At 46.7% G+C, this 25,943-nt stretch overlaps 1 protein-coding gene across 4 annotated transcripts in view; it reads right to left on the bottom strand.

Annotated features, from left to right (window-relative positions):
- OSBP (oxysterol binding protein) overlaps positions 1 to 25,943 on the bottom strand; it is a 191,531-nt gene that overhangs the window by 73,119 nt on the left and 92,469 nt on the right. The gene's annotated exons all lie outside the window — the stretch shown is intronic.

The raw sequence follows: 25,943 nt of genomic DNA, 5'->3' as shown, positions 1-25,943 counted from the left end.
TGATAAGTGAGTGAGGAGCACGACAACTCATTCCCAAGTTGAATTGTATTGAGTTATTGCCTTTACCAAATAACCTTTTGAAAAAATTTGAAAAGGTTTGTCGGTTTGACTTTTTGCGTGATTAATGTTTGCTCTTTCACGAGCCTCGATCTTGTATACAAAAAATAAAAAATAAAACACCTTCAAAGGCATGCATAATTGCTGAAAACTCAATTTTCTTTGAAAAAATAAAAACAAATAAAAAATAAACTGAAAAAAAAACTTTAGTCTTTTGGCTATAGCTTTTCCAAAATAAATAAATAAATAAAAAGTCGAATATGATACAAATATCAATGGTCTCCAAAGCATGGTCCCAAAAATTTTTAATGTATGAATCGTTTCCAGTTGCTGTGTTTGCTTGGAATGAGGGAAAACCCAGTTGTCAGATTTAACTCAACATTCACCTGGTGCTTCAGCCTCTCTTGGCATTACAATGCACGAGTGCCTATCAACGCCAGCCGATTGCATCATCCAAACAACCTCTCAGACAACTGGTTGAAAAAAAAAAGAGGTAATGCTTTGAGAATCGCAACAAGATGTGGAGATGAGTTAGAATGCGTTAGAATGATCAAACTTCTAACTCGAATCAAATGGCAAATACTTGTTTCTTGGCAACAACTTTCAGCTGAGCTTTAAAAATAAGAGTCGACGATTTGTCATTTTTGTTGGTAAAAGCCTGAAGAGACTCAGTGACAGGTGTTGTTTACCTGTCCTGTGCTTGTGGGAGAGGGAGGGTCCACAAGAAAACCGTTTCAGGTGATAAATGGTCCAAATTAACTCAGCCTTCTGTCTGAGAAAGACTCGCCAGTTCCTGGATAGAAATACTGTGGAGTCCATTCAAATATTTTGACGAGGCCTGGAGCCCAACAAATTCATGACTAACATGCAGATGAAAAATTAAACAATGAGAAGACATTTCTTTAACTACAATAAACAGATAGATAAATAGCTACAAAAATAAATAAATAAACAAATAAATAAACAAAACGTGCTGATGGACTCGAGAGCAATGGAGATCATTTAATTAAACAACTTTAGTTTATATGGAGCAGTTTGCTATAAAGAGAATGAGGATGAAGTCAGAGATATGGATGAGGGATACGTGTGTTTTTAAAGTACATTTCATGGTTTACCTATTCTCCAAACAAGGTGCCCCGACAATTTTTATCGTTTGAAAACCTCGCCGGAATTGGAAGGTGCAAATCTTTCAACACTTCATTGACAGTTTTCATTAATTTCACATCGTTCAATCTCCATGCAACACAGACATCAGTTATACAATTTTGCATTACAGTTTTGTGACTTCAGTCACAGTTTGAACCTTCGGATATTAACACTCACCCACATCCCACCCTTCCGGAGAGTGGGAAGTGGGTTTCCACACCAAACACAAACACGCCAAAGTTTAGTTCAGATCAGTCAAAAACTACAGCAGTAATTAGCAAACAAACAAACAGCGAGTTTCCTTTTTAAAATGGATACGATTTCTTGAGGGGATTTTGATGCACCATACGCTTTACAGTAGTATGGCAGATAGGTGCAGGAATTGTGCCGTTGATGATCCAAGCATGGCATTTGGCACACAGTCAGAGTATGTCCTAAGAAAGATATTTAGCGATAGGGCCATCGCAGATTTGTCCTTTTTTGAAAAATTTCCGCCATTGTTGTCACAGGACAAATCTGCGATGGCCCGATAGGCAAATATCTTCCTTAGGACATACTCTTACTGTGTGCCAAATGCCATGCTTGTATCTTCAAAGGCACAATTCTCACAAATATTTCACCTATCTGCCGTACTGCAGAGCGGGTTGGTGCTCCCGAGGCAGGCAAGGGTTACACTGGGTGGTTTGCCATTGCCTTCCCAGCATTGTTTGTTGGTACTCTATCCTTAAAATGCTGATCGTCAAGCAAGGAAGCAGCACGTACCATTTTAAAAGTTTTTGGTTACACTTGGCCAGGGTTTGAACCACTGACCTCCCAGACTCAAAGCGGACACTAACCATTACACCACCCAGTCTGCTATCGATAGTTAAAGTTTCTCGTAACTCATGACGATGGACATTAAAAAAAAGGAACAGTAAAATGAAGACGTCATTTGCATGCAAAACATTATGCCCGTGGATATGGTAGAAATGACGTCCTCATGGTTAATATGGCTGAATAGACACCCACATCACACATGAATGAGGTCCTTTTAGTGGGGCAGATTTTGGTAAGATATTAGATGAAGAACCACCTTTCGAAGCCATTTTTCCCCGCAGAGCAGGGGTTGGCCTTTTTCGGGAACCGTGGTCCCCTTTTTGAAGCAATGTTTTACGGCCGGATGCCCTTCCTGCCGCCAACCCTGTTGGTCGCCTCTTGCGACACACAGGGAATTACCAGTGAACTGAAACTCAATTTGCCGACCTCAGAAGGATGACAGGCTGAGTCAACCCCCCTGGCGTAAATTCAGCGATCGACCGGGATTCGAACCCAGGATCCTAGGATCCTAAGCTGGCACCCTAACCGCTAAGCCAACACCAGGCTACCAGGCACCAGGCAACACCGACGAATGCGCATTCATAAATCAGAGATTTCCATACAAATAAAAAAACCACCTTTAGAGGCCATTTTTCCCCGCAAGCGGGGGTTGGCCTTTTTCGGGAACCGTGGTAGTTGTTGTTTTTCGGTCCCCTTTTTGAAGCAATGTTTTATGGCCGGATGCCCTTCCTGCCACCAACCCTGTTGGTCGCCTCTTGCGACACACAGGGAATTACCAGTGAACTGAAACTCAATTTGCCGACCTCAGAAGGATGACAGGCTGAGTCAACCCCCCTGGGGTTAATTCAGCGATCGACCGGGATTTGAACCCAGGATCCTCGGATCCCAAGCTGCACCCTAACCGCTAAGCCAACACCAGGCTAGGTAAGATATTAGATGATTTGTGCTAAAAGCATCAAACCTGGTACACATAGAGTACTTGCCAAAACTGATGATTTTCAGAAAGGGAGCCACTTCACCAGCGCCCCCTTGTAGTCAGCAGCGGCACCTATTGGCACCTGGCCAAGGCAACCTGACTCTCACGTATGATAATTGCAGGCAAATCAAGTGACAGCCTGTGCCCTAACCAAAACGTCCCCCTCCGCAAAGCACATACAGAACACCCAGGTGATCTTCAATTTGATGACTGGAGTACTGATCGAATGAACCAAAGCCCTCACCTCAAGTACTGACACATCACTCTGCAGTTGGAGATTCTAATCCTCACCTTTATAAGGCCAATCAGAGAGGGAAACTTCCACCTCAATGTTGAAAGTTTGGAAAAGATAGCCCATCAGTGCTTTGCCTTGGACCACACAAACTATGCACGCTGGCTGCCCGCACACATGTATGACAAGGTCACACTTACTCGTACAGACCCGTCATTCGCAGAATAATTCCTGAATGGACAGTTTGTGGTGCACAAGACGGTGCACAACCATTTTCAACTTTCGCTATTGACCAGTGAAATTAACAAAATAACGCTCTCATCAAGGATGATGCAGGGGCAGTTGGCCTTACTGAATACCCACGAGCACTACATCGGTGGATGGTCGGTGGGCCCGAGACAGCAAGAGTTGCACAGGTATTCGAAAGCATCATGGACAAGATCTCACCAAAACACCATGATGCCCAGCAGCAAAACACAATTAATCAAATAAGTCAAAGCACTTGTTTGAGGAAATGTATAAACCCCTTTCTTGAAGCAGTGAAGACATTTTGGGATTTTACAACAAAAAATTTGCCAGTCACCAAATAGCAAAAACAGGGAGAAGAGTTAAGGGCTGTGGAGAAAGAGCAGTATGAGACAGCCATTTGTGCATGCACGGCCACTGACTAAACAAAATCAACGATGGCCACAATAAGCAAAAATAAGCTGCGACTGTTCTCTCACACATTGGTTAATGAGGTTCCACAAATGAAAATGAAGTTATTATCTCTCAAGAACGACTGTTCCCTCTTCTATCGGCTATACATCGCCCGTCAAACAAGAGATGGGAGTCTTGATGACTTCTCTACCCATGAAAATCAAACAACCCCACCTTCTTTGTCACACATGGGTGACCTGAAGTGGAACCAAATCTAAATTTGTAACATGCTTAGAAAGCCTCATCGCAGCAATGCCAGACATGTGCCGGATGCCAATGCCATCGTCATTGATAGTGCAGTCTGTAGTGAAAATGTATCAAAGTTGAACCCAGGTGTAATGCTCACTTAAACCACTGAGAGGTGTCTATAAGACCTCGGGCGTCCGCGGCTCCAGGCCACTCCTGCGACATTTACTCCATGAAATGTAGACTCGGATGGTACGTACATGCAGATACTCTAGGCTTGCTTGCATTGACTAATATTATCGATCCTTCCTATATGATGCCGTGATCCTGATATATATTGCATGATTGTATTCTACAGGATGTTGCCAGAGATCTGATTGTTATTAAACATACCTATGGGACAAAGTTGTGGACTTAATTGATTTCTACAACAATTAATAACAATCAGTCTCGCCGTCCACTCGAGGACAAGAGGCGAACGGACATGGCGGGACACCGGATGATCCAGGTGCCGCAATTTGCAGCCGACCCACAAGCAGCGGATTCGGGCTCGGAGCTGACGCATTGGCTAAAGTCCCTGGACAATCAGTTCAAAGCCCAGGACGCCGCTGTCACTGATGAAACGAAATTAGAAGTACTTCAGACTAAAGTACACCATAGCGTCTGCAGGGGAATTGAACAGTGTACTACATTCAATGCAGCTGTGACAGAGCTAAAACGGATTTACATTAAGAAGCGAAGTGTGGTTTATTCCCGGCATCTGCTCGCAAAGCGGAGTCAACAGCCCACTGAGACGCTGGATCATTTCGCACAAGAGCTGCGACGTCTGCTTGCTGAAAGTGCTCCGGAGGTACGCACACATGAGCAGGTACAAGATGATCTTGTACGCGATTCTTTTGTCTCAGGAATCAGCTCTTCAACCGTTAGACAAAGGCTTCTTGAAGTTGAGGACTTGACGTTCACGGAAGCTTTACGGCTGGCTCACGTCTACACTCAGGCTCGGGAACAATCTGACGCGTATGGCCACACGCGTGTCACTGCGGGGACTTCTCGTCAAGCACGACCGGAGAGAGCTACCGCCGAGGACGCGGGAGCCGACTCGACATCACTGCCGGACCCCTGGCCTCTCCCGAGGAGGACCCGGATTCCGACATGGCGGCAGCCGCGGCTGCAGGACCAAAGCCCGGACGAAACGCTACGTGTTACTTCTGCGGGAATCGACAACATCCCAGGTCAGCGTGCCCGGCTCGGGAAGCGATATGTCATTTGTGTTCGACAAAAGGGCACTTTGCAAAAGTTTGCCGAAAAGCTGCGCAGGACAAACGAACTCACGCGACAATGAATGTGCTTATTGCCGGGCCAAAGGGCCGAGCACAGAGCGGGGCGCCTCACCCGACTTTGATGAGCGGCGCACCTCCTCATGGGCCCCTGGCTGCGCACTCGACCTTGATGGGATTCATCGGGCCGCCAAAACAAATGGCGCAAACACGACCGAACGCGGATTGACCGTCCTTGGCCGGTATCCGAACGTCTCATGATGGCTTTGAGACTCCGCGCGTGACTATCGCCATCTGAAGGCTGCTCGTACGAACTACAAGCTCCTGCTTCGGCACGGGAAACTGCAGTTGGCTTCGAAACTTCTCGCGTGACACGAGCGCCATCCGCTGGCTGCTCGTACGAACTACAAGCTCCTGCTTTGGCACGGAAAACTGCAGATGGCTTTGAAACTACGCGCTTGACACGAGCGCCCTCCGGAGGCTGCTCGAACAAACAGAGAACTGTAGCTGGCGTGGGATCTACACGCGAGGCGCGAACGTCTCGCTCGGATGGCTCGACACCTGCCGGACCGCCTGGCCTGGCTCAGGCCATTATCCCACTTATGATCGAGGGAATTTTTGCTCGGGCTTTAATCGATACGGGGTCCACAGATAGTTATGTCGATCATCGACTGGTGCAAAAACATGGATGGCCGATCCTTGGGACATCCCGTCGGATCTTTATGGCCTCCCAAGGGCTTAGGCTCAGCACAAAAGGGGAATGTCGATTGAAGCTTGTGATAAAGGGACGAATATTTCCAGATGTACATCTCATGGTCTTACCTGCATTATGTGCTGATATCTTGTTAGGACATGATTTTCTTAAGCGACATGGACGTTTGGAAATGGAATTTGGTGGTACTGATACGCTTGCTGTGTGTGCACTCGCAGGGATGGAAATTGAGCCTCTGTCGCTGTTCCCCAATATGACCACGGACTGCACACCTGTAGCGGTAAAATCTCGGCGCTACTCACGAGCTGACGCACAATTTATTGCGGAAGAAACAGCCCAGCTCTTAAAGGAAGGTATCATAGAACCTAGACGGTCGCCGTGGCGGGCCCAGGTCTTAGTGGTACGAAGTGAAGCGCATGGCAAACGCATGGTAATCGACTATTCGCAGACGATTAATCGATTTACACAGATGGACGCCCTGGTTCGACAGGTTGCCCAGTACTTGGTCTATAGCACTCTTGATCTGCGTAGTGCATATCATCAGATCCCCATCTCCGTGGCCGACCGCATCTATACCGCCTTTGAATCGGGTCAAAGGTTATACCAGTTCACCCGACTACCTTTTGGGGTGACGAACGGGGTTGCCCGTTTTCAGAGGGCTATGGACGACCTCATCGCTAAGGAGAACTTGACCGATGTCTTTGTATATCTGGACAATCTTACTGTTTGCGGGCATGACCAGGGGCATCATGATGCGAATCTGAAGCGCTTCCTCGAGGTCGCGCAGAGGTATCGCCTAACCATGAATGAGGCTAAGTGTCGTTACTCCATGCGCACGATAGATCTTCTGGGGTACACCGTGACCCACGGTTCTGTTGCTCCAGATAAGGAGCATCTGTGACCCTTGCTCGATATGGCCCCGCCCTGCGATCGACCTTCGCTGAAGCGTGCTCTCGGGCTGTTCGCCCATTATTCTAAGTGGGTGCAAAATTTCTCCGCGAAACTCCGCCCACTTGTGGCATGCGAAGCGTTCCCCATGAGCCCTGCCGCCATGGCCACCTTTTGGGGCCTTAAGTCAGACATCGCTGGCGCCGCTGTGGCGACGATCGACGAGCGCAAATCTTTCGTCTTGGAAAGTGATGCCTCGGATCATGCGATAGCGGCGACTCTCTCCCAGGGGGGGCGCCCTGTGGCTTTCTTTTCGCGGACTCTCACCTCCGCTGAGCGGAGGCATTCGTCTGTCGAAAAGGAAGCGTACGCGATCGTCGAGTCGATTCGGCGATGGTGTCCGTACTTGCTCGGGCGATGCTTCCAAATCATCACGGACCAGCAGAGCGTTGCGTTTATGTACGACACCTTACATGCTCAACGCATTAAGAATGAGAAGATCACTCGCTGGCATATCGAACTCGCATACTTCTGCTACACCATCAAATATCGCCCCTGGGAGGGATAACCTGGTCGCCGACACCTTATCGAGGCCGGCTACGTGTGCGAGTCTCATATCTTTGGAGGGTCTGCGCGCTTTGCACGACACTGTGTCATCCCGGGGTGGCGCCTTTCGCTCATTTTGTGCGTAGTCGTAATCTGCCATATTCAGTTGAGGACGTTCGCCGGGTCTGTCGCGACTGCGCTGTATGTGCGGAATTCAAACCGCGGTTTTACAACCCTCCCATGGGGACGCTGGTCAGGGCTACTAGACCGTGGGAGCGATTGGCGATGGATTTCAAAGGGCCGCTGCCGGTGTCGAGTAACTCTCGTTAACTGCTCACTATCGTTGATGAGTACTCGCGATTCCCTTTCGCTTTCACATGCGCAGATATGACGGCCGCCACAGTCATACGGTGCCTGCAGAACTTGTTTTCTATGTTTGGGTATCCGGCCTACGTGCATACAGATCGGGGTGCGGTGTTCCTGTCCCAGGAAGTGAGGAGCTTCTTGCTCCAGAATAATGTCGCTTCTAGCTATACCACCCCGTACAGACCACAGGCAAATGGGCAGGTCGAACGCTTCAATGGGATTATATGGAGGGCCGTCACGCTAAGCCTCAGGACCCTCGGCCGGGGCCTAGATAAATGGGCTTGGTCACTACCTGCGGCGCTGAACTCGATCAGGGCTTTACTATGTACGGCCACCAACCAGACTCCTCACGAACGGCTGTTCCACCACCCAAGGAGCTCGGGTAGTATCCGATCTTTACCTAGTTGGCTCGCTGAGCCGGGGCCGGCCTACCTCAAACGCGCAGTTTGCACGAGCAAGTACGATTCCCTAGTGGATAAGGTGCAGGTACTCCAGGCTAATCCCGAGCATGCTCGCGTGATGATGGCAGATGGACGCGAGTCTACTGTCTCCGTACGCCATCTCGCCCCTTGTGGGGTCACCGACCCTTACGGGGACATCGATGAACCGATTTACGAGTCTATGGACTCTCCCGATGCTCCGCCTATGGAGCATCTGCCGTCCCTCCCGTCGCCAGATATACCCCTGCCTGAAGGCACTGTGGTGCCCCCTCCGACGCCTGCCTCCAGCGGCTACTCCGATGCAGGGGACTCCAGGCTTGGGGATGTCGTACCCGGTAGTTTCCGGACCCGTGCTGGCAGGGCAATTCACCGCCCTGATCGCTACGGATGGACCGACTGACATGGACTGGCATCACTAATCTATTAATGCTGTCGCATGCTTGATTCCTGCCTAGCAGCAGTGTAGTTCTAACAGCGGGGAGAATGTAGTGAAAATGTATCAAAGTTGAACCCAGGTGTGATGCTCACTTAAACCACTGAGAGGCGTCTATAAGACCTCGGACGTCCGCGGCTCCGGGCCACTCCTGCGACATTTACTCTATGACATGTAGACTCGGATGGTACGTACATGCAGATACTCTAGGCTTGCTTGCATTGACTAATATTATCGATCCTTCCTATATGATGCCGTGATCCTGATATATATTGCATGATTGTATTCTACAGGATGTTGCCAGAGATCTGATTGTTATTAAACCTACCTATGGGACAAAGTTGTGGACTTAATTGATTTCGACAACACAGTCATACTGAATATTTTGAGCCACAATCTTGCCAAAACATTTGGAGTATGCTGCAACTATATTCCATCATTTGTTGCAGGCCAACTTCAGAATGTTGCAAGGATTGACCTTGTGTCCACCCTGGTATTTTGAAAAGAGTTGCAAGGAAAGAACCCGAGTTACACGAGGAAAAGGAATCGGGAGGAGGATCAGTCCGACAAGTGCACTGCCAACTAACTGGCAGCAATTTCGTGTGGAACAAAACAAGACAGAACTGTTCAATATCCTTGCTGAGCATATTGTAGAGGCCTTTACTGAAGAAGAAAAGGAGGTTGTGACTCTAGTTGGAGATGGTGAGCTGTGCAATCGACCACATGAAAATGCATCATCCCTTACCCCTGCAACTATGAGGAAGCTGACACACACCTTTTACTTCATGTTGCAGATGCTGCTCGGCAAGGTCATGACAACATCATGCTGCGCACTGTCGACACAGATGTACTGGTGCTTGCTGTCGGCTTCTGCTCAGAACTAGCTGCCACATAATTGTGGGTTACTTCGGTATGGGCAACAACTTCCGGTATACTACAGCCCACATCATTGCATTACATCTGGGTGACGAAAAAGTATTGCCCTTCTGTTGTTCCAGAGCTTCACTGGATGTGACAACCTCTGCATTTCACGGCAAGGGAAAGTACACAGGTTGGAAGACACGGTCTAACTACCAAGAAGTCACAGCAGCATTCCTTTACCTGTCAAATACACCAGGGGTGTTGATGATGAGGTGAGGGCCCTAATGGAGTGCTATATCGTGCTGATGTATGATCGTACAAGCCCGGAGGAACATGTCATTGAGGCACGGAAGGAGCTGTTCACCAAGAAGTCCTTGGCCAATCAATGACACACCCCCCCCTTCCCCACACAGGCTGCCCTTCTTCGACATACAGTCGGCAGCCTACCAAGTCGGACAATGTTGGGGTCAGGCATTAGTTGCTTCCCTGATGCTACCAAGCCCCGGTTTGTGGGGATTGGTTTCGGCCCAGGACAGCTGGAGGCCCTTGTGGACAAATCCTACCCGAGGCTGGAAGTTCATGCCAGAAACTTCCAAAATGTAGATGTAATAGGGTTGCCAAAAGACCTGTAAATGTGTCAAGGCAGTGCTCAGGTGTGGCGATCTCTGAGTGCAAGGGAATAAATTTTCAACCACACCATGAGTCCAATGTTAAAACATTGCTGTTTATCATCTTGACATCACTATAGTTTTGCTGTGCCACCGTCATGTCACATCGCCATTGTTGCTTGTATTTCTAAAACAATAGCTAGGGTGTGTACGAAATACATGTACGATAAAACATGCTTCTTTTACAGTCATAATATCTTTTTAAATTTTAAGAAAAAAAGCGATTTTCACATATTTCACAGAATTTAAATCACTATCATCATGCAGTTGTATTAATGGATGTCTCAGCATCCCAACAGTGAAATAAAAATGGAAAATAGTGTGTAGTTGTGAAGTTACAAACATTTTAAGAGTATCATCTGAGAGAGTCAGGTTGCCTAGGCCCGCTACCAATAGATGGCGCTGCTGGCGACCAGGGTGCACTGGTGGAGTGGATCCCCATCATCACCAGTTAGTATGTGGAGCTAGAACCTCCCCAGATGTGAGAGCAGTACTCTATACAAGGACGAATCAATCCTTTATATAGTTGAAGCAACTGTTGAGAGGAGAAGAATCTTCAACATCTGAACAGGACTCTTTCTTTGAGGCAGACTTAGCTACTCGTGTAATGTGTGGATTCTAGGATAAATTTCATGTTGGGGTAATACCTAGTAGGTCTATTGTATCGCATGGTGTAATTGTGGAGCTTTCAAAGGAGATTGAGAGTTCAGAGGAGTTTTAGAGAGAGCGATTGGAAGAAAATGAGTTTTACAAGCATTAAACTTAACCTGATTACATTTGCCCCATTAGTAAATCTTGTCCAAATCCGAATTTAAAGCAGTGGCTGTGATCACGAGATGTAGATTGAGTGCAAGAAGATGGAGGCGGATGGGAAAGGAATGTAATGTGGAGTCATCAGCATATGAGTGCATTTGGTTATTTGTAGAAGAAAGAAGGTCATTGATAAAAAGAAGGAAGAGTGTTGGAGACAGGACAGAACCCTGAGGAACACTGCTGTTGATAGGGAAGGAGGGAGATGTTGAACCATCAACAATTACAGAGATAGAGAGGCCGCAGAGAAAGCTCGATAGGAGAGAGCAGAGGGAGGGAGGAAAGCTGAAAGAGGGAAGCTTGTATATCAGACCCCAATGCCAAACTCTGTCAAAGTCTTTTGAGATATTAAGGCTGACAACAAAGGATTCCTCAAAGTCTCTCAGAGAAGAGGCCCAGACATTTGTAATGTAAAAAATGGTATCACCGGTAGATCTTGCCTTGCGGAAGCCATATCGATGGTCAGATAGAAGATTGTGAGATTCAAGATGCTTGAGGAAATGGGAATTGAGAAGACATTAAAAGATTTTGGAAATAGTAGAAGTCAGAGCAATAGGACGGTAGTTGGAAGGGTTTGAATGTTCACCCTTCTTTAAAGGGGTGGGGGGTGGGGGGGGGGGCAGGTTCACCCTTCTCTTTGAACGTTCACCCTAGGCTGTACTAAGGCAAGTTTCCAGGAAAGAGGAAAAGTTTGGGTTTTTTAACAAAAGCAAAACCAGCAAGCACAGGAGCAAGTTCTGAAGCACACTCCTTCACATGAGTAGGAATGCCATCTTGTCCGTATGCTTTGCTTGTGTCCAGAGAAGAGTACTTTTTTGACTGCATGAAAAGAGATTGTAAGGAGTGGTATAAGATTAGTAAGGAGTGCAACAGAGGGAGATGGAATGTTAGACTCATCCAGTGTGGAACTAGAGGAGAAAAGAAAACCAAAAGAGTTGCTTTATCAGTCGGAGAGAGAGCGATAGTATTGTCAAAATGGAAAAGCCAAGTTGTTGGTGACACTTTTAGTTAAGGACCAGAAAGATATATTAGTGGAAGAAGATGAGGTTTTTTTTTTTACTTCCTCAAAAACTCTTGGACTGTTCTATCAATACAGCTCTTTTATCTAAGGCCTGGCCTCGATGAGGACTATATATATATATAGTCCGTGACTGGAGCCTTCATTATTTAAAAAAATAAAAAAAATCCTGACAGCGTAAAATGGTTCTGGGCACCACTTCAACTCAATGCTCCTAAGTCCGAACGCCAGTACTACCCTGAACGGCTGCTGTCCACAACCTACTAACCTTAAACAAAAAAAACCAGCCCAACCGGATGGGTGTTTTTTTTTAGGAGACACCATCTCTTTACTGGATGGCTCTTGGCTCCTGAAGGGAGCTCGTCCACCTTTTAACAGGTGTTGTTTTTAGTCCTGCAGGGTGTCACAGTCACCCTCCCCACTAGCAAGCCAAGGGTAGTCGGTTCAGTCGGAAATGACTTGCTATGTCATTGGAAAATGCCGGTGAACAAAAATTTCAGTATTCAACTCGTATTTTTCATTTCCTACAATAAAAAGTCCAAGTCACACCTTGAACCACCCTCATGTGTTTGTGCAAATGCTGTTACGAGTGCTGGTTAACGAATCTGCTGAGCATGGGAAATCGAGGTTTCCACCCATTAAAGCAATAACTATAGCACCACACCTTACATACACCATCGTACAGACTGACGTTAAAAGATTGACAAGATACCTGTATTATACCTAATGATATATTTGTAAAATATAGCATTGTGACATCCCTCATCGTACAACAGGTAACCTCACTTTGAGGGAGGGTCCGGTCCACACTACTTCCCTCTCTTCAGACCTTGACAAAATCACAAGCTGTCAAACACTTCGAATACGTCTTTCAATCCAGACAAATCTCACACTCTCACCATCTCTCTACCCCAAAGGATCATCTGGCAAAGCCACTCCCCTATCCACCTAATCTTCTTGAGGAAGTTCAGTCATTCAAACTCCTGCATCTCACTATCAGCCATGATCTTTCTTTGGCAAACCACACTGCTGACTAGGAATCCTCTGTCATACAAAGTCTTTCCTTGGCACACCTGAACACCTATCCACCGATAAGGCCTTTATGGAAGTGGAATTAATTATTTGCGTACTTAATTTGTGAACCGAGTGACTTTCTTGAGCCTCAGCCGCTTTTTGCAAACACTTGCGTTTTAATTGCTTAGTGAAGCTTCATTAACATATGTAGATCAGCATAAATTGTTTCTTTTGTAAGGCTTAAGCTTCATTAATGTATATATTAATCAGCATTAATTGTGCTCTATAAAATCTACCAGTTCTAACTATTTTCTTTACTTAGAGCTTTGGACTGAGGGTCATAAATCAGGCTGAGGCTGCAGGCAAACTCATTTCCAGGGCAACCTGCCTGCTCAAGTTGTGAGCTCCCTTATCAGCGTTGCAATTAGAGATAAGACTAAAGAATAGTTTTCTTTCATTTAAATATCTGTACTGTTTATAGAACATATATATGATCATGATATTGTGCAAACAGTTATGCATTTAGACTCAAATGGAATACAAGTTTTAAGAAAAGTTTTGGAAGTTTCTTCTCAACTTCTCAATTCAATCTTCTCAATTCTTCAATAACTTCTCAAACTTATCACTGAACACTGGTCAAGGTCAGACCAGCTCCCATAACTTTGTGCACCTGGCAAACGATAAGGGAGTTTCAAAGCATTCTTCGTCTTTACAAAACCCTTTCTTTGATTCCATGTTCCTTTCCATATTTTAACTAAACATAGTCAATATGATGTAATCCATATAATGATATAACTGCATCTTCATAAGTACTGAGAATTAAACTTTCTGTGAACTAAACTTCCCCAAGCTGGCCAGAGAAGATTAAGGATCCAGGTGGACCTAGTGAGAGCAGAGTTGCTTCTCTAAGGGCAATTCGTTTGTTTGTACTGAAGGGAAAAACATGGCACCTATCTCTTCACCAACATATAAATCAGATCTCTAAACACCACAGGGCAAGGGAGAGGGTAAAAGATGTCTCACAACCTGTCCTGTCTCACAATCAAAGATGTTGGAGAAATGACCTGCCCTTACCGTGGATGGACCAGGGGTGGCACCAGAGACCACGAAATGCTGCAGCCTTCATTGTTAATTCGCAAAAACTTTGATGACCTCTGAGAACTGTTATCTCGTTCCTCATCCCCTAATCTACGCTCCTCCCTCTTTCTCTCTCCTCCCTTCATCCCCCACCCTCACTTTCTCTGTGTTCTTCACAAGTATAAGAAGGCTGTGCTGGACCAACGATTTAGGATTTTGCTTATGAATTATTGTGTGTGTGTGTGTGTGTGTGTGTGTTCATCTTGGATTTGGATTCTTGCCAAGTGGTTTTCTGTATTCCTTTGATGTATATCTTCATTGTAACCAAAGAGAAGTTCTCCGCGAGAATTAAAATTCAGTCAATCATCTTCTGAAAAGTTTGGACAATTAATTATTGAGTCTGTCAATTAATCCAAGTCTAAATTATTCCACAACACCTTCATCCACAGCTTGATGGAGTAACGCTCTCCCCTCTCTCACATCTTTCTCAGTTTGATGCCCTCAAACCAAGGCCCTCAAGATTATTTAAATCTCCCTCCCCACTGACGTATTAGCTTACTTCCAATCAGCAAGGTCATGGAATCTATCAGCAAAATTCAATAAACCTATTAGCTTACTTCCAACAATGATTTGATCCGTGACGCTTTTATTACGGGTCTGCAATCTTCTGCCATCAGACGTCTGCTCGAGAAAGACGCTTGACTTCCAAACTGTGTTCGACCAAGCCCATGTGCTACAGTCGGCTCAGGCCATATCCGCCTCTTATGGTCGACCCTTCACAGCTGCCAGTGCTGCAGCTCATGATACGACACGTACACACGATCGCGGCGACCCGGAAGCTGACGCCGGGCGAGCGCCTGCCTGAGCTGCTGGTCATCGGGCATTACGAGAGGAGAGCTCCGATGAGGAGGTGAACGAGCCCAGTACGGCCGCCGTGATCTCGCCCGCTGGTCAGATTGGCAAATGCTTTTTCTGCGGCAATCGCTGCCACCCTCGCTGAAGTTGCCCTGCTAGGGAATCGGTGCGCCATAATTGCGGGAAGCACAGGCATTTTGCCAAAGTCTGTCGCGAGCCCACGACCAAGCGTGCGACGCTCACGGGTGCGCGTTGTTGACTGGAACCCGAAGAGCTCCGGTCGGCCTCGCTCATACCTTGGTGCCGGTCGAAGCGTTGGTCGACACTGGGAGCGATCGGAGCTACATCAGCCCTCTTCTCGTGGAGCTATTTGGGTGGACGCCCGCCGCCTCGACTCAGCACTTATACATGGCTTCGTGAGCCCTATGGCAGCGTGAGCGTGGAGAGCGTGGAGTGTGTGTGGTTGAGCTAGTTGCCAACGATGTTACTTACTGTAATATTAAGTTGCTCGTACTCCCTAACCTCTGTTCCCACATCCTCTTTGGACACAATTTTTTGAATCGGCAGAAACGCTTAGAGATGCAGTTCGGCGGCACCTACACTCTATCCGTGGGCTCAGAGCCGGGCCCAGTTTGCGCTCTCGCTGAGATAGCCGTCGACCCGCCTCGACTATTCCCGAGCTTAACTGCTAATTGTCATCCAGTCACCGTGAAATCTAGAAGGTATTCCTAACCGGATGCTATCTTTATAGCCGCTGAAAATAAACGCCTTTTGCACGAAGGCATCATTGAACCCAACCGTTCACCTTGGCACGCACAAGTACTGGTAGTAGACAGTCCGAACCGTCGCAAATGCATGGTTGTAGACTACTCCCAAACTATTAACCGTTTCACTCAACTCGATGCATATCCCCTGCCCAAAATGGAGGATATGGTTCGGGCGGTATCTAAGTATGGAGTATTCAGCATGCTCGACCTAAGAAGCGCGCATCATCAGACTCCAAAACGCGGTCGACCGACCCTATACGGCCTTTGAGTCTGGCCACCTTTTGTATCAATTCCGTAGAATTCCGTTCAGAGTGACCAACGGCATGGCGTGCTTTCAGAGAGCTATAGACGAGATTTTGGCAAACGAACAAGTGAAAGATGTATTCGTGTACGTTGACAATGTGACCATTTGCGGTTGGAATCAAAAGGACCATGACTCAAATCTGCATCGGTTTTTGGAAGTGGCTCGTAAATACCGACTGACCTTCATCGAGTTGAAATGGTTATTCGGTGGGAACCATAAATCTGTTGGGTTACATGGTGTCTGGAAGGGAGATAAGGCCTGATCCGGCGTGGCTCCAAGCCCGACTCAACCATGCCCCTCCCCTCGACCGTGCGAGGTTAAGGCGAATAATGGGACTATTCACCCATTACAGCATGTGGATCACACAGTACTCAGAGAAAATAAGGCCTCTTGTGGAATGCAAAACATTCCCGCTGCCCTTGGCCACGCTAATGGCGTTTCAACAACTTAAAAAGGGACGTCGCCAGCTCAGTCGTAACTTCAATCGACGAGACAGTTCCCTTTGTGATAGAAACGGATGCTTCTGATTGTGCAATAGCTGTGACTGAGTCAGGGTGGCCGATCAGTAGCATTCTTCTCATGGACTCCGATAGCTAGCGATGTCACTCCTCTAACGAAAAGGAAGCGTACGCCGTGGTTGAATCGATCCACAGATGGAGACATCTCATTCTCGGTCAGCGCTTTCCTGTCATAACCGATCAACAGTCCGTCTCCTTCATGTATGACGGAAAGCATTCTCAAAAGATAAAGAATGAGAAGATCGCTCGGTGGCACATGGAACTGGCTGACTATTGCTTAAAAATTAAGTACAGGCCGGGAATGTACAACCACGTGGCAAATGCTCTATGTCGGCCCGTCTGCGCAGGTATGACCGTCGGCGACCTGCGGAATATCCATGTGGCATTCTGCCACCCTGGTGTGACAGGCATGGCCCACTTTTGTCGGAGTAAGAACCTACCTTTCTCCGTGGATGAGATACGTTCGTTATGCAAGACCTGCAGGGTTTGCGCTGAACTAAAACCGAGTTTCTACCAGCCTGCGATGGGCACGCTTATACACGCCGGTAGACCGTGGGAGCACCTGAATGTCGATTTCAAGGGGCCTCTGCCCGGTAATCGGTACATGCTGACAATCATGGACGAGTACTCGCGATTTCCATTCGCATTTCTATGCGCTGACACGTCTTCCCTTTCAGTGATCCGCTGCTTCAGGCAGCTGTTCCTGATGTTCGGGTATCTGGCATTTGTGCACAGTGACCGTGGGACTGCTTTGATGTCTCGGGAAATTAAGCAATTTCTCCTCGAGTGTGGCATCGCCTCCAGCCATAGAGCCGACAACCCCCCAGGGGAAAGTGAAAAATCAAAAAATATAACGGTGTTATCTGGAGGGCTGTTACGATGGCTTTGCGTACCCGCGGCCTTGCCCCGACCATGTGGGAACAGGTGCTTCCTGAAGCACTGCACGCGAATCGCTCGCTTCTGTGCACTTCCACTAATGCCACTCCTAATGGGCGACTCTTCCGGTACAAACAACATGGGTCCTGCGCACATCCCTTACCCTCGTGGTTAGCTGAGCCTGGACCTGCGCTGCGAAAACGCACGGTTCGTCAAAACAAATATGAACCGCTCCGTGGATGAGATACGATGAGATGAGATACATTTTACCAGGAGCGCTTTTAAACCTTTTAACCACAATAACCCTTTCCCTTAAGCCACAATAAGCATAATATCTAGAACCAACAACGATAACAATAACAACCATAATTAGGGCTGAATCCGTAACACTAAGTGTTACACAATGAAGGTTGTAGCGCATTCATTTGCCCCCCTCCCCAAGGGGGTTTTCTCCCCCGAGTGGGGTTTCCCCACCATTGCTGTCAATGGGGTTGCATGTTGAGGTGTATATCCATGTTAAGTTAGCTTTATCGTGGTGTTTTTCCAAGGCCGCTTCTAATAACAAAACTAACAATAATAGCATCTTATTAATGTTATTACAAAACAATATTAAGATACCAAAACCCCCCACCCCCCAGGTGTTTTTCCTCCTTGAACAAACGTCGAGTCAACGTTCATAAATAGCTTATGGCGTTTTCGTGGGAGCAACAGCCTCTACCAGAAGTCCAAAAAATAAAAATAAATTATGAACCACAAACACGTATAATTAGCTTTTTAAACAGTGGCTAATGCTGTTTTGAACACGAAAGAAAGAAATTTGGAGGTATCAAGACATCCATGAGGTAAGTTTTACTTACAGAACTGAGCAAAGATCTACTGCACTCTATATACCCCACAAGGGTTAGGTTAATAACATGACCCTTCTTGCTGCCAGCGTGGTGTTTTTCGAGGCAAATTTTTGAAACTCGCTCCTGCTGTTTAATATGAAAGTGAAAGAGAAAAAAAAAACCTGGGGTGTGTTCAGTTATCAAGCAGCCAGCTTGCGCTTGCCAAGCCAACCGTTCTTGAACAAGTTTTTTTTTAAACATTTAACACGTTTTACGTTTAGCAACGTTTACTCCGCACGTGACAAAGCCAAATGCCTCAACTCTGTGTTTGCCTCAAAATCTTGTGTCCCAAACCCATCTCTCTCTGTTCCCACCTTTCCCAGTCGAACCCAAATGCTCCTGGACTCTGTGTCCTTCTCTCCTGACAAGGTGGAGAAGTTTTTGTCAAACCTCGACTCTGATTCTGCAACTGGACCAGACAGCATCAGCCCACGGGTCCTAAAATCCTGCTCTTCCGCTCTATCTCACCCTCTCTCTGTTCTTTTCACCCTCTCTTTTGCTCAAGGTCATCTGCCAGAATCTTGGAAATCAGCAAACATGACCGCTTTACACAAAAAAGGTGAAAAACAGATCCTTGCAACTACAGACCAATCAGCCTGCTCCCAATTATCAGCAAAGTCCTGGAATCCATCATTGCTTCAGATATCAAATCCTTCCTCTTCTCCAATGGCTTGATCTCTGATCATCAATTTGGATTCAGACCAGGTCATTCTACTCTGGACATGTTGCTTCTGCTGTTTCAACAATGGATGGAGGTCCTCAATGCCAAACAGGAACTCAGAGCTGTCTCCCTTGACATATCACGTGCCTTCGATATGGTCTGGCACCCAACTCTGCTCACCAAACTCTCCTCCTATGGTATCCATGGAAATCTCCACTCATGGCTTGAGGACTTCCTCTCTGGTTGTAGGCAACGTGTGGCCCTGAATGGATTTCTCTCATCGCCCCTTCCTGATCTGGCTGGAGTTCCCCAAGGTAGTGTTCTGGGCCGTGTGCTATTTCTGGTCTTCATCAATGATCTCTCCGACTCTCTGGAAAATCTTCTCTATCTCTTTGCTGATGACTCCACTATCTGCCGCTCCATCCCTCATCCCTCAGATCGGCAGTCTGCAGCCTCCTCACTCTCTGCTGACCTGGACAAAATCACAGACTGGTCAAACAAGTGGAACATGTCTTTCAATCCTGACAAATTGCACACTCTTACGATGTCTCTCTGAAAAGACCGACTGGAAAACCCTCCCACTACTTTCTGAACAATCCTCTCCAAGAAGTGCTGCCACTCAAGCTTTTGGGTCTCACTATCTGCCATGATCTTTCTTGGGAAAACCACATTTCCAAGCTGGCCTCCAAAGGCAGTCACCAACTGCGCATCCTCAGTCATGCAAAGTCCTTCCTTGGCACACCTGAGCTCCTCACCACATACAAGGCTTTCATCCGCAGCACAATGGCATACTGTTCCCCCCTCTGGGCCAGTGCTCCTGCCTCTCACGTAGCTCGGCTTCACGCTGTTGAAACCAAAGCTTTCAGAATCATTGGAATCTCCTGCGATGAAGCCAACTCCGAGAGCCTTTCACTCACTCACCGCAGGCAGGTTGGTGGTCTTTCTGTCTTCTACCGACTCCTCTCCAGCCTTGCTTCCCCAGCTCTCTCTGTGCTCTGTCCCCCTAATATTCCTACAGGTCGCACAAGATCTGCTAGCAACCCTCTTATAGTTGAACTGCCAAAATCTAGGCTCTCTGCTCACCTTCACTCTTTCATTCCCCTTTTCTCCAGACTCTGGAACAAACACCCCCACTCGCTTCAATCCCACTCCTCCCTCCAGGTCTTTAAAACAGCTGTTCACCACCATCTCTTATCTTCTCCCATCCAAAACCTTGATCTTCTCTACCCCCGCTAATTCACCACAGATACTTTTTTTTTTTTTTTTTCATTCCAACTTCTTTCCTGGAAGTCCTTGCAGTGTTCATATGTTTTATACCTCTCCCACCTCCCCCCAAGCGCTCCCCCTCCCACATTTCTCTCGATGTCCCTGCTCTCAAATGTTGTTTGTGTCCTTCCCCCTCTCTCCCCATCTTGTCTTCCGCTCCCCTTATTTTGTGTTTTAGGTGTCGGTTTGACTTTTTGTGTCATTAATGTTAGCTCTTTCACGAGCCTCGATCTTGTATGCAAAAAAAGAAAAAAAAGAAAAATAAATACTGGTCAAACAAGTGGAACATGTCTTTCAATCCTGACAAATCTCACACTCTCACCATGTCTTTCCAAAAAGACCGTCTGGAAAACCCTACAATCCACCTTCTCAACAATCCTCTCAAAGAAGATCTGTCACTCAAGCTTTTGGGTCTCACTATCTGCCATGATCTTTCCTGGGAAAACCACATTTCCAAGTAGGCTTCCAAAACCAGTCGCCGACTGGGCATCTTCCGTCGCGCGAAGTCCTTCCTTGGCACACCGAAGCTCCTCACCACATACAAGGCTTTCATCTGCAGCTCAATAGAATACTGTTCCCCCCTCTGGGCCGGTGCACGTGCCTCACACCAAGCTCAGCTTCATGCTGTTGAAACCGAAGCTTTCAGAATCATTGGAATCTCCCGTGATGAAGCCAACTCCGAGGGCCTTTCACTCACTCACCGCAGGCAGGTAGGTGGTCTTTCTGTCTTCTACCGACTCCTCTCCGGCCTTGCTCCCCCAGCTCTCTCTGTGATCTGTCCCCCTTATATTCCTACAGGTCGCACAATATCTGCCAGCAACCCTCTTCTGGTGAAACTGCCTAAACCAAGACTCTCTGCTCACCTTCACTCTTTCATTCCTTTTTTTCCTCACCTCTGAAACAAACTCTCACTCTCTTCAATCCCACTCCTCCCTCCAGGTCTTTAAAACAGCTGTTCACCACCATCTCTTCCCCATCCAAAACCTTGATCTCTTCTGTCCCCGTTAATTCACCGCAGATCCACTTTCTTTTGGAAATCCCGACATCTTTCTTTCCTGGAAGTTCTAGCAGCATCCATGTGTTTTATACCTCCCCCCCCCCCCCCCCCAAAGCCCTCTCCCACCCACGGATCTCCCGATGTCACTGTTCTCGGCTGTTGTACTAGTGTGCTTCCTTCTCTCTCCCCATCTTGTCTCCCGCTCCCTTTATTGTATGTTTTGTGTCCGTTTTTTTTTTTTGTGATTGACGTTAGCTCTTGCATGAGCCTCGATCTTGTATTTAAAAAAAATAAAAAAAATAACAGTTTTGAATGGAGTGATTGCTCGAATACTTAAACAACTTGGCGATCTCTCCACAAGAAACTTGGTAAATGAACACACACCCATTGTTCAAAACAATTTCAATACTAATAATATCACACCTTCCCAAGGGGTGTTTCCTCCTTGACCAAACGCCATGTTAACCTGTATAAATCGCTTATCGTGCCGTTTTCGTGGGAGCACCCTCTACTGGAAGTAAAAATATTACAAACCACAAACACATACGATTACCTTTTAAAACAGTCGCAAATGCTGTTCAACAATAAACTGAAATAAATTTGGAGGAATCCGAACGTCATTCTATGCCTATCACGTCGACGAACGCACCTGATCGAAGATCTACTGTAGTCTATATATCCCACAAGGGTTAACAACACGACTCTTCCTGCCACTAACGCGGAATTCTTCCAAGGCGTTTTCGTGGCGTTTTTCCAAAGCAGCTTCTCATTACAAAAGTAATAACACTTATGATAATAGCATAATATTAATTATATTACAAAACCATATCCTCACTCCCAAAGGGGTTTTGTTGTCCAGCCTGGTGTTGGCTTAGCGGTTTGGGTGCCGGCTTGGGATCCTAGGATCCTGGGTTCGAATCCCGGTCGATCGCTGAATTAACGCCAGGAGGGTTGACTCAGCCTGTCATCCTTCCAACAACAACAACAACATGCATTTTAAAGGCCCTTTTCCCTGCTAGAGCGGGGGTTAGCCTTGCGGTCCCCATGACAATCTTCTCCATTTTGCCCTATTTTCTGCATCTCTCCTTGTTAACCCCCTTGCCCGCATTTCTTCTTCCACCATCGTTAGCCAAGTCTTTCTCGGTCTTCCCCGTCCTCTACTTCCTTCTACATTCATTTCCATCACTCTTCTCAACCAGTCACTTTCATCCTTCCTCAACACATGATCAAACCATCTCAACCTGTTCCTCTTCACAGCATCAATCACAGGCTCTATTCCCATCATCTTTCGCAATTCATCATTTGTCTTCCCCTCTCTCTCTCAACTATACTCCACACATCCACCGAACCATTCGCATTTCCACCCTTTCCAACCTTCGTTGCTGCTCTCCGTTCATTACCCATGTCTCGCTCCCATAAATCATAACACTTCTCACATGCAGCATACACCTTTCCCTTCAGCTTCAACGACACTCCCCTCCTCATCAGCACGCCACTCAGTTCCCTAAACGTCTTCCATGCACAATGCACATCTCACTCTTGCAACCGTTGCCGAGTCTGATCCACCTTCATCTGTCAGCCTGTCATCCTTCCGAGGTCGGCAAATTGAGTACCAGCTTGCTGGGATGAATAATCAGGGTGTGTACCCCGGTTTAGAATAGGTACACCATATCCCTGCGCATCGTAAGAGGCGACCAAGGGTTGGCGTCAGGAAGGGCATCCGGCCATAAAAACATTGCCTCAAACAGGGAACCATGATTGCCATGGGGCCCGCAAGGCTAACCCCCGCTCTAGCGGGGAAAACGGCCTTAAAACGATCATTCATTCATTTCATATATTCCAAAGGGGTTTTGTGACTTGCGGTTTTATTGGGAATTTCGAATGGTGAGGCACGGTCCGATCTTTTCAATGACCTGATCGAACACAAGTAATAGTTATAATAATAATGAGGATAATAACATGACTCCCCCTGCAGCTCCCATAGTGAGCGGGTGTACTAGTTACTTAAATCCAAGATCACTGGTCACTTCCACTAATTTGTTCCTCTTTTTCCCCACCTGTGGAACCAACTTCCACATTCTCTTCAATCTCATTCTTTCCTCTAGGTCTTCAAGACAACTGTTCACCACCATCTCAGATCATCCCCAATCCAAAACCATCATCTTTTCTCGCCTCATTAACCCGCCCCTCAAGCACACCTCCTTCCAAATTTCCACTTTTTACTTCCTGATACTTTGCTTCTGTATCCGTCTTGTCCACCCCATGCATCATCCTCTGCCCCTCATTCCTCCCAACACCCATTATTTGTCCAACACTCCCTCTATTTTGTCCTTCAAACCTGCTGTTGGTGTTTCCCTCCTCTCTCTGCTGTTCCACAAGCTTTCCACAAATCTCGACTGTATACAAAAATAATAATAACAATAAAAAAAAACTTTATAAAAGAACTTGCATTAAAAGCAAAATTGAGCCAGTTAAACTATGATGTTTGCCTCATGTAGAAAATGGAAGTTTAAAGTGACAACAACAAAAAGTCTCTCAAACATTGAATGTTGAAGAACCTGTGCCTTCGAAACAGAGCAGACACATCATGAACCAATCTGAAGCAGGCCTAAACAGACCATTCTGGGATAACTCGGCAGCAGTACCATATGGAATAGTCCTGCAGACATGGACCAGTGGACCACCCTGCCAATATATGTTGAAAGCCATTTCAGAGGAAGAATTAAAGAAACTTTGGGATGGTGTGCCCGAAATGGGCTTCGGAGTATGCAGCTTGGATGGTCAGTGGGAATCGGCCATGTTCTGAAATGAGTCAGGGCTCAACCTGTATGGCCGAGTTGTTGAGATAATACATCAAACAACAAAAACTACACACCAACAAGCGTTACGCCGAGGTCCCCCGTCGGTGAAGTGATGTGAGTTGACAAAGTGGAAGACGCAAGGCGGCCATCTTGGATTTTGACGTGGCGACACAATTTTCAATAGGGTTCTTCCTTATGCCGAGATACACCCACACACCAGATTATAATTAGGTACTTCGCTTATTTTTCAAGATATTCCGCTCACAAGGTTCAGACATACATGGCGGCTGCCATCTTGGATTTTGACGTGGCGACCCAATTTTCAATAGCGTTCTTCCATATGCCTAGTTGCACCCACACCAAATTAGAATTCGGTCCTTCGCTTATGCACGCATGCACGCACGGACGGAGAGGAAAACCATAGTCCCCCTTTCGCTCCGCGGTGCGACGGGGGACAAAAAAGCCTTAAACTGTATCTGGTATGTCTGAAGGGCCACGAGCTGCATTTTCCAACACGATTCTGCGACCCGTCACAAAGGCAAACTGGTGAGTGTTATAAAGACGATTTTAACAAGTTGCAAAGTTGTGTCACATCAGATTATTTTTATGGCAAAAGACTTTTCAACTCGATTGATGCAAATTCACATAATCAATGGGAAAGAAGGCCTGCATGGTGCTAGCTAATCACACAGTCTCAGCCTGAGTGAGAAATGCTGGGACATCGCAGTCAGAAAAGGTGTGAAGAACCATGATCGAACTTCAGACACCTGACATCGCACAGTATGGATGCGATCAAATCCACGCCAAGGAGGGTACAAGGTTGTCAGCAAGGCAAAAGGAGGCCCAACTACACATCAAATTAATCTTGGTTATGAGACTCGATCTTGTTTCTCATACATTCAGTTAGTTCTCGGACATCTCATTTTGCAAGCTTGGAGTCTTGTGTCTAGGGAATTATGACTGAAGAATAACAATACATTTCCATACATGAACAATACAGTTTTTGCTCTTTAACGGCCTCGATTATCCCACCTTGTGTGGGCGGCTGGGGGAAGCTTGGCCCAAGTCTTTCACGAACCGGTCCGGCCAGGCCTAACATTCACCGAGTTAGGGCAGGAATTTGGAATTTGGCCATGGTGCCGGCAATACTTGGCTACTCCTTGCGAAGGAGACCAAGGGATCTTTAACGTCCACCAACCCATGCTGGCAGATGGGACTCCCGGTTCAACGTCCATCCGAGTGACGGCACACGCATTGATGAATCACCCTGCCTGTGAAACACCAAACTAAATTTATAGCTGGGTTGGGATTCGAACCCAGGCTAGACAGCTCAGAGGCGAGTGTGCGTACCTCGAGTCTAGGCCATCCTGTCAGCCATAATACATTTCCATCATATAAAGATAAAATATGAAATCCGTTTCTCCATTATACATCAACCATCCTCACCAAAATAAACACGACAGTGATTCAAGGCGCACAGATAACGTTGAAATCGCATGAAACAAAAAGTAATGCCCTCATTTTTCCTCCACGACTGTATACATTCACACATGTGCATGCACACACCTCTTGTGTAGCAGACTCACTTCCTGTGCATGCACTTTTGTAATAAGTTAGTAGGGGCCCAGAAAGAAGTCAAAGGGAGGGATTCCCACAACTTGCACAAACATCATCATTTTAGATTTTATTTCATTTTGACGTTTAAGTGAGCACACACACGCAAGCCAGTGTACAGCATAAAGAGGAATTGTGCACACAAAAGGAAACTTGCAAGAGACATTTTAAATCT

This window comes from Myxine glutinosa, chromosome 14 (assembly GCF_964187855.1).
Source record: "Myxine glutinosa chromosome 14, kmMyxGlut1.1, whole genome shotgun sequence".
NCBI classification, from domain to species: domain Eukaryota; kingdom Metazoa; phylum Chordata; class Myxini; order Myxiniformes; family Myxinidae; genus Myxine; species Myxine glutinosa.
The sequence above is the reverse complement of the archived record's forward strand: the minus strand, read 5'-3'. Positions and strand labels throughout refer to the sequence as shown.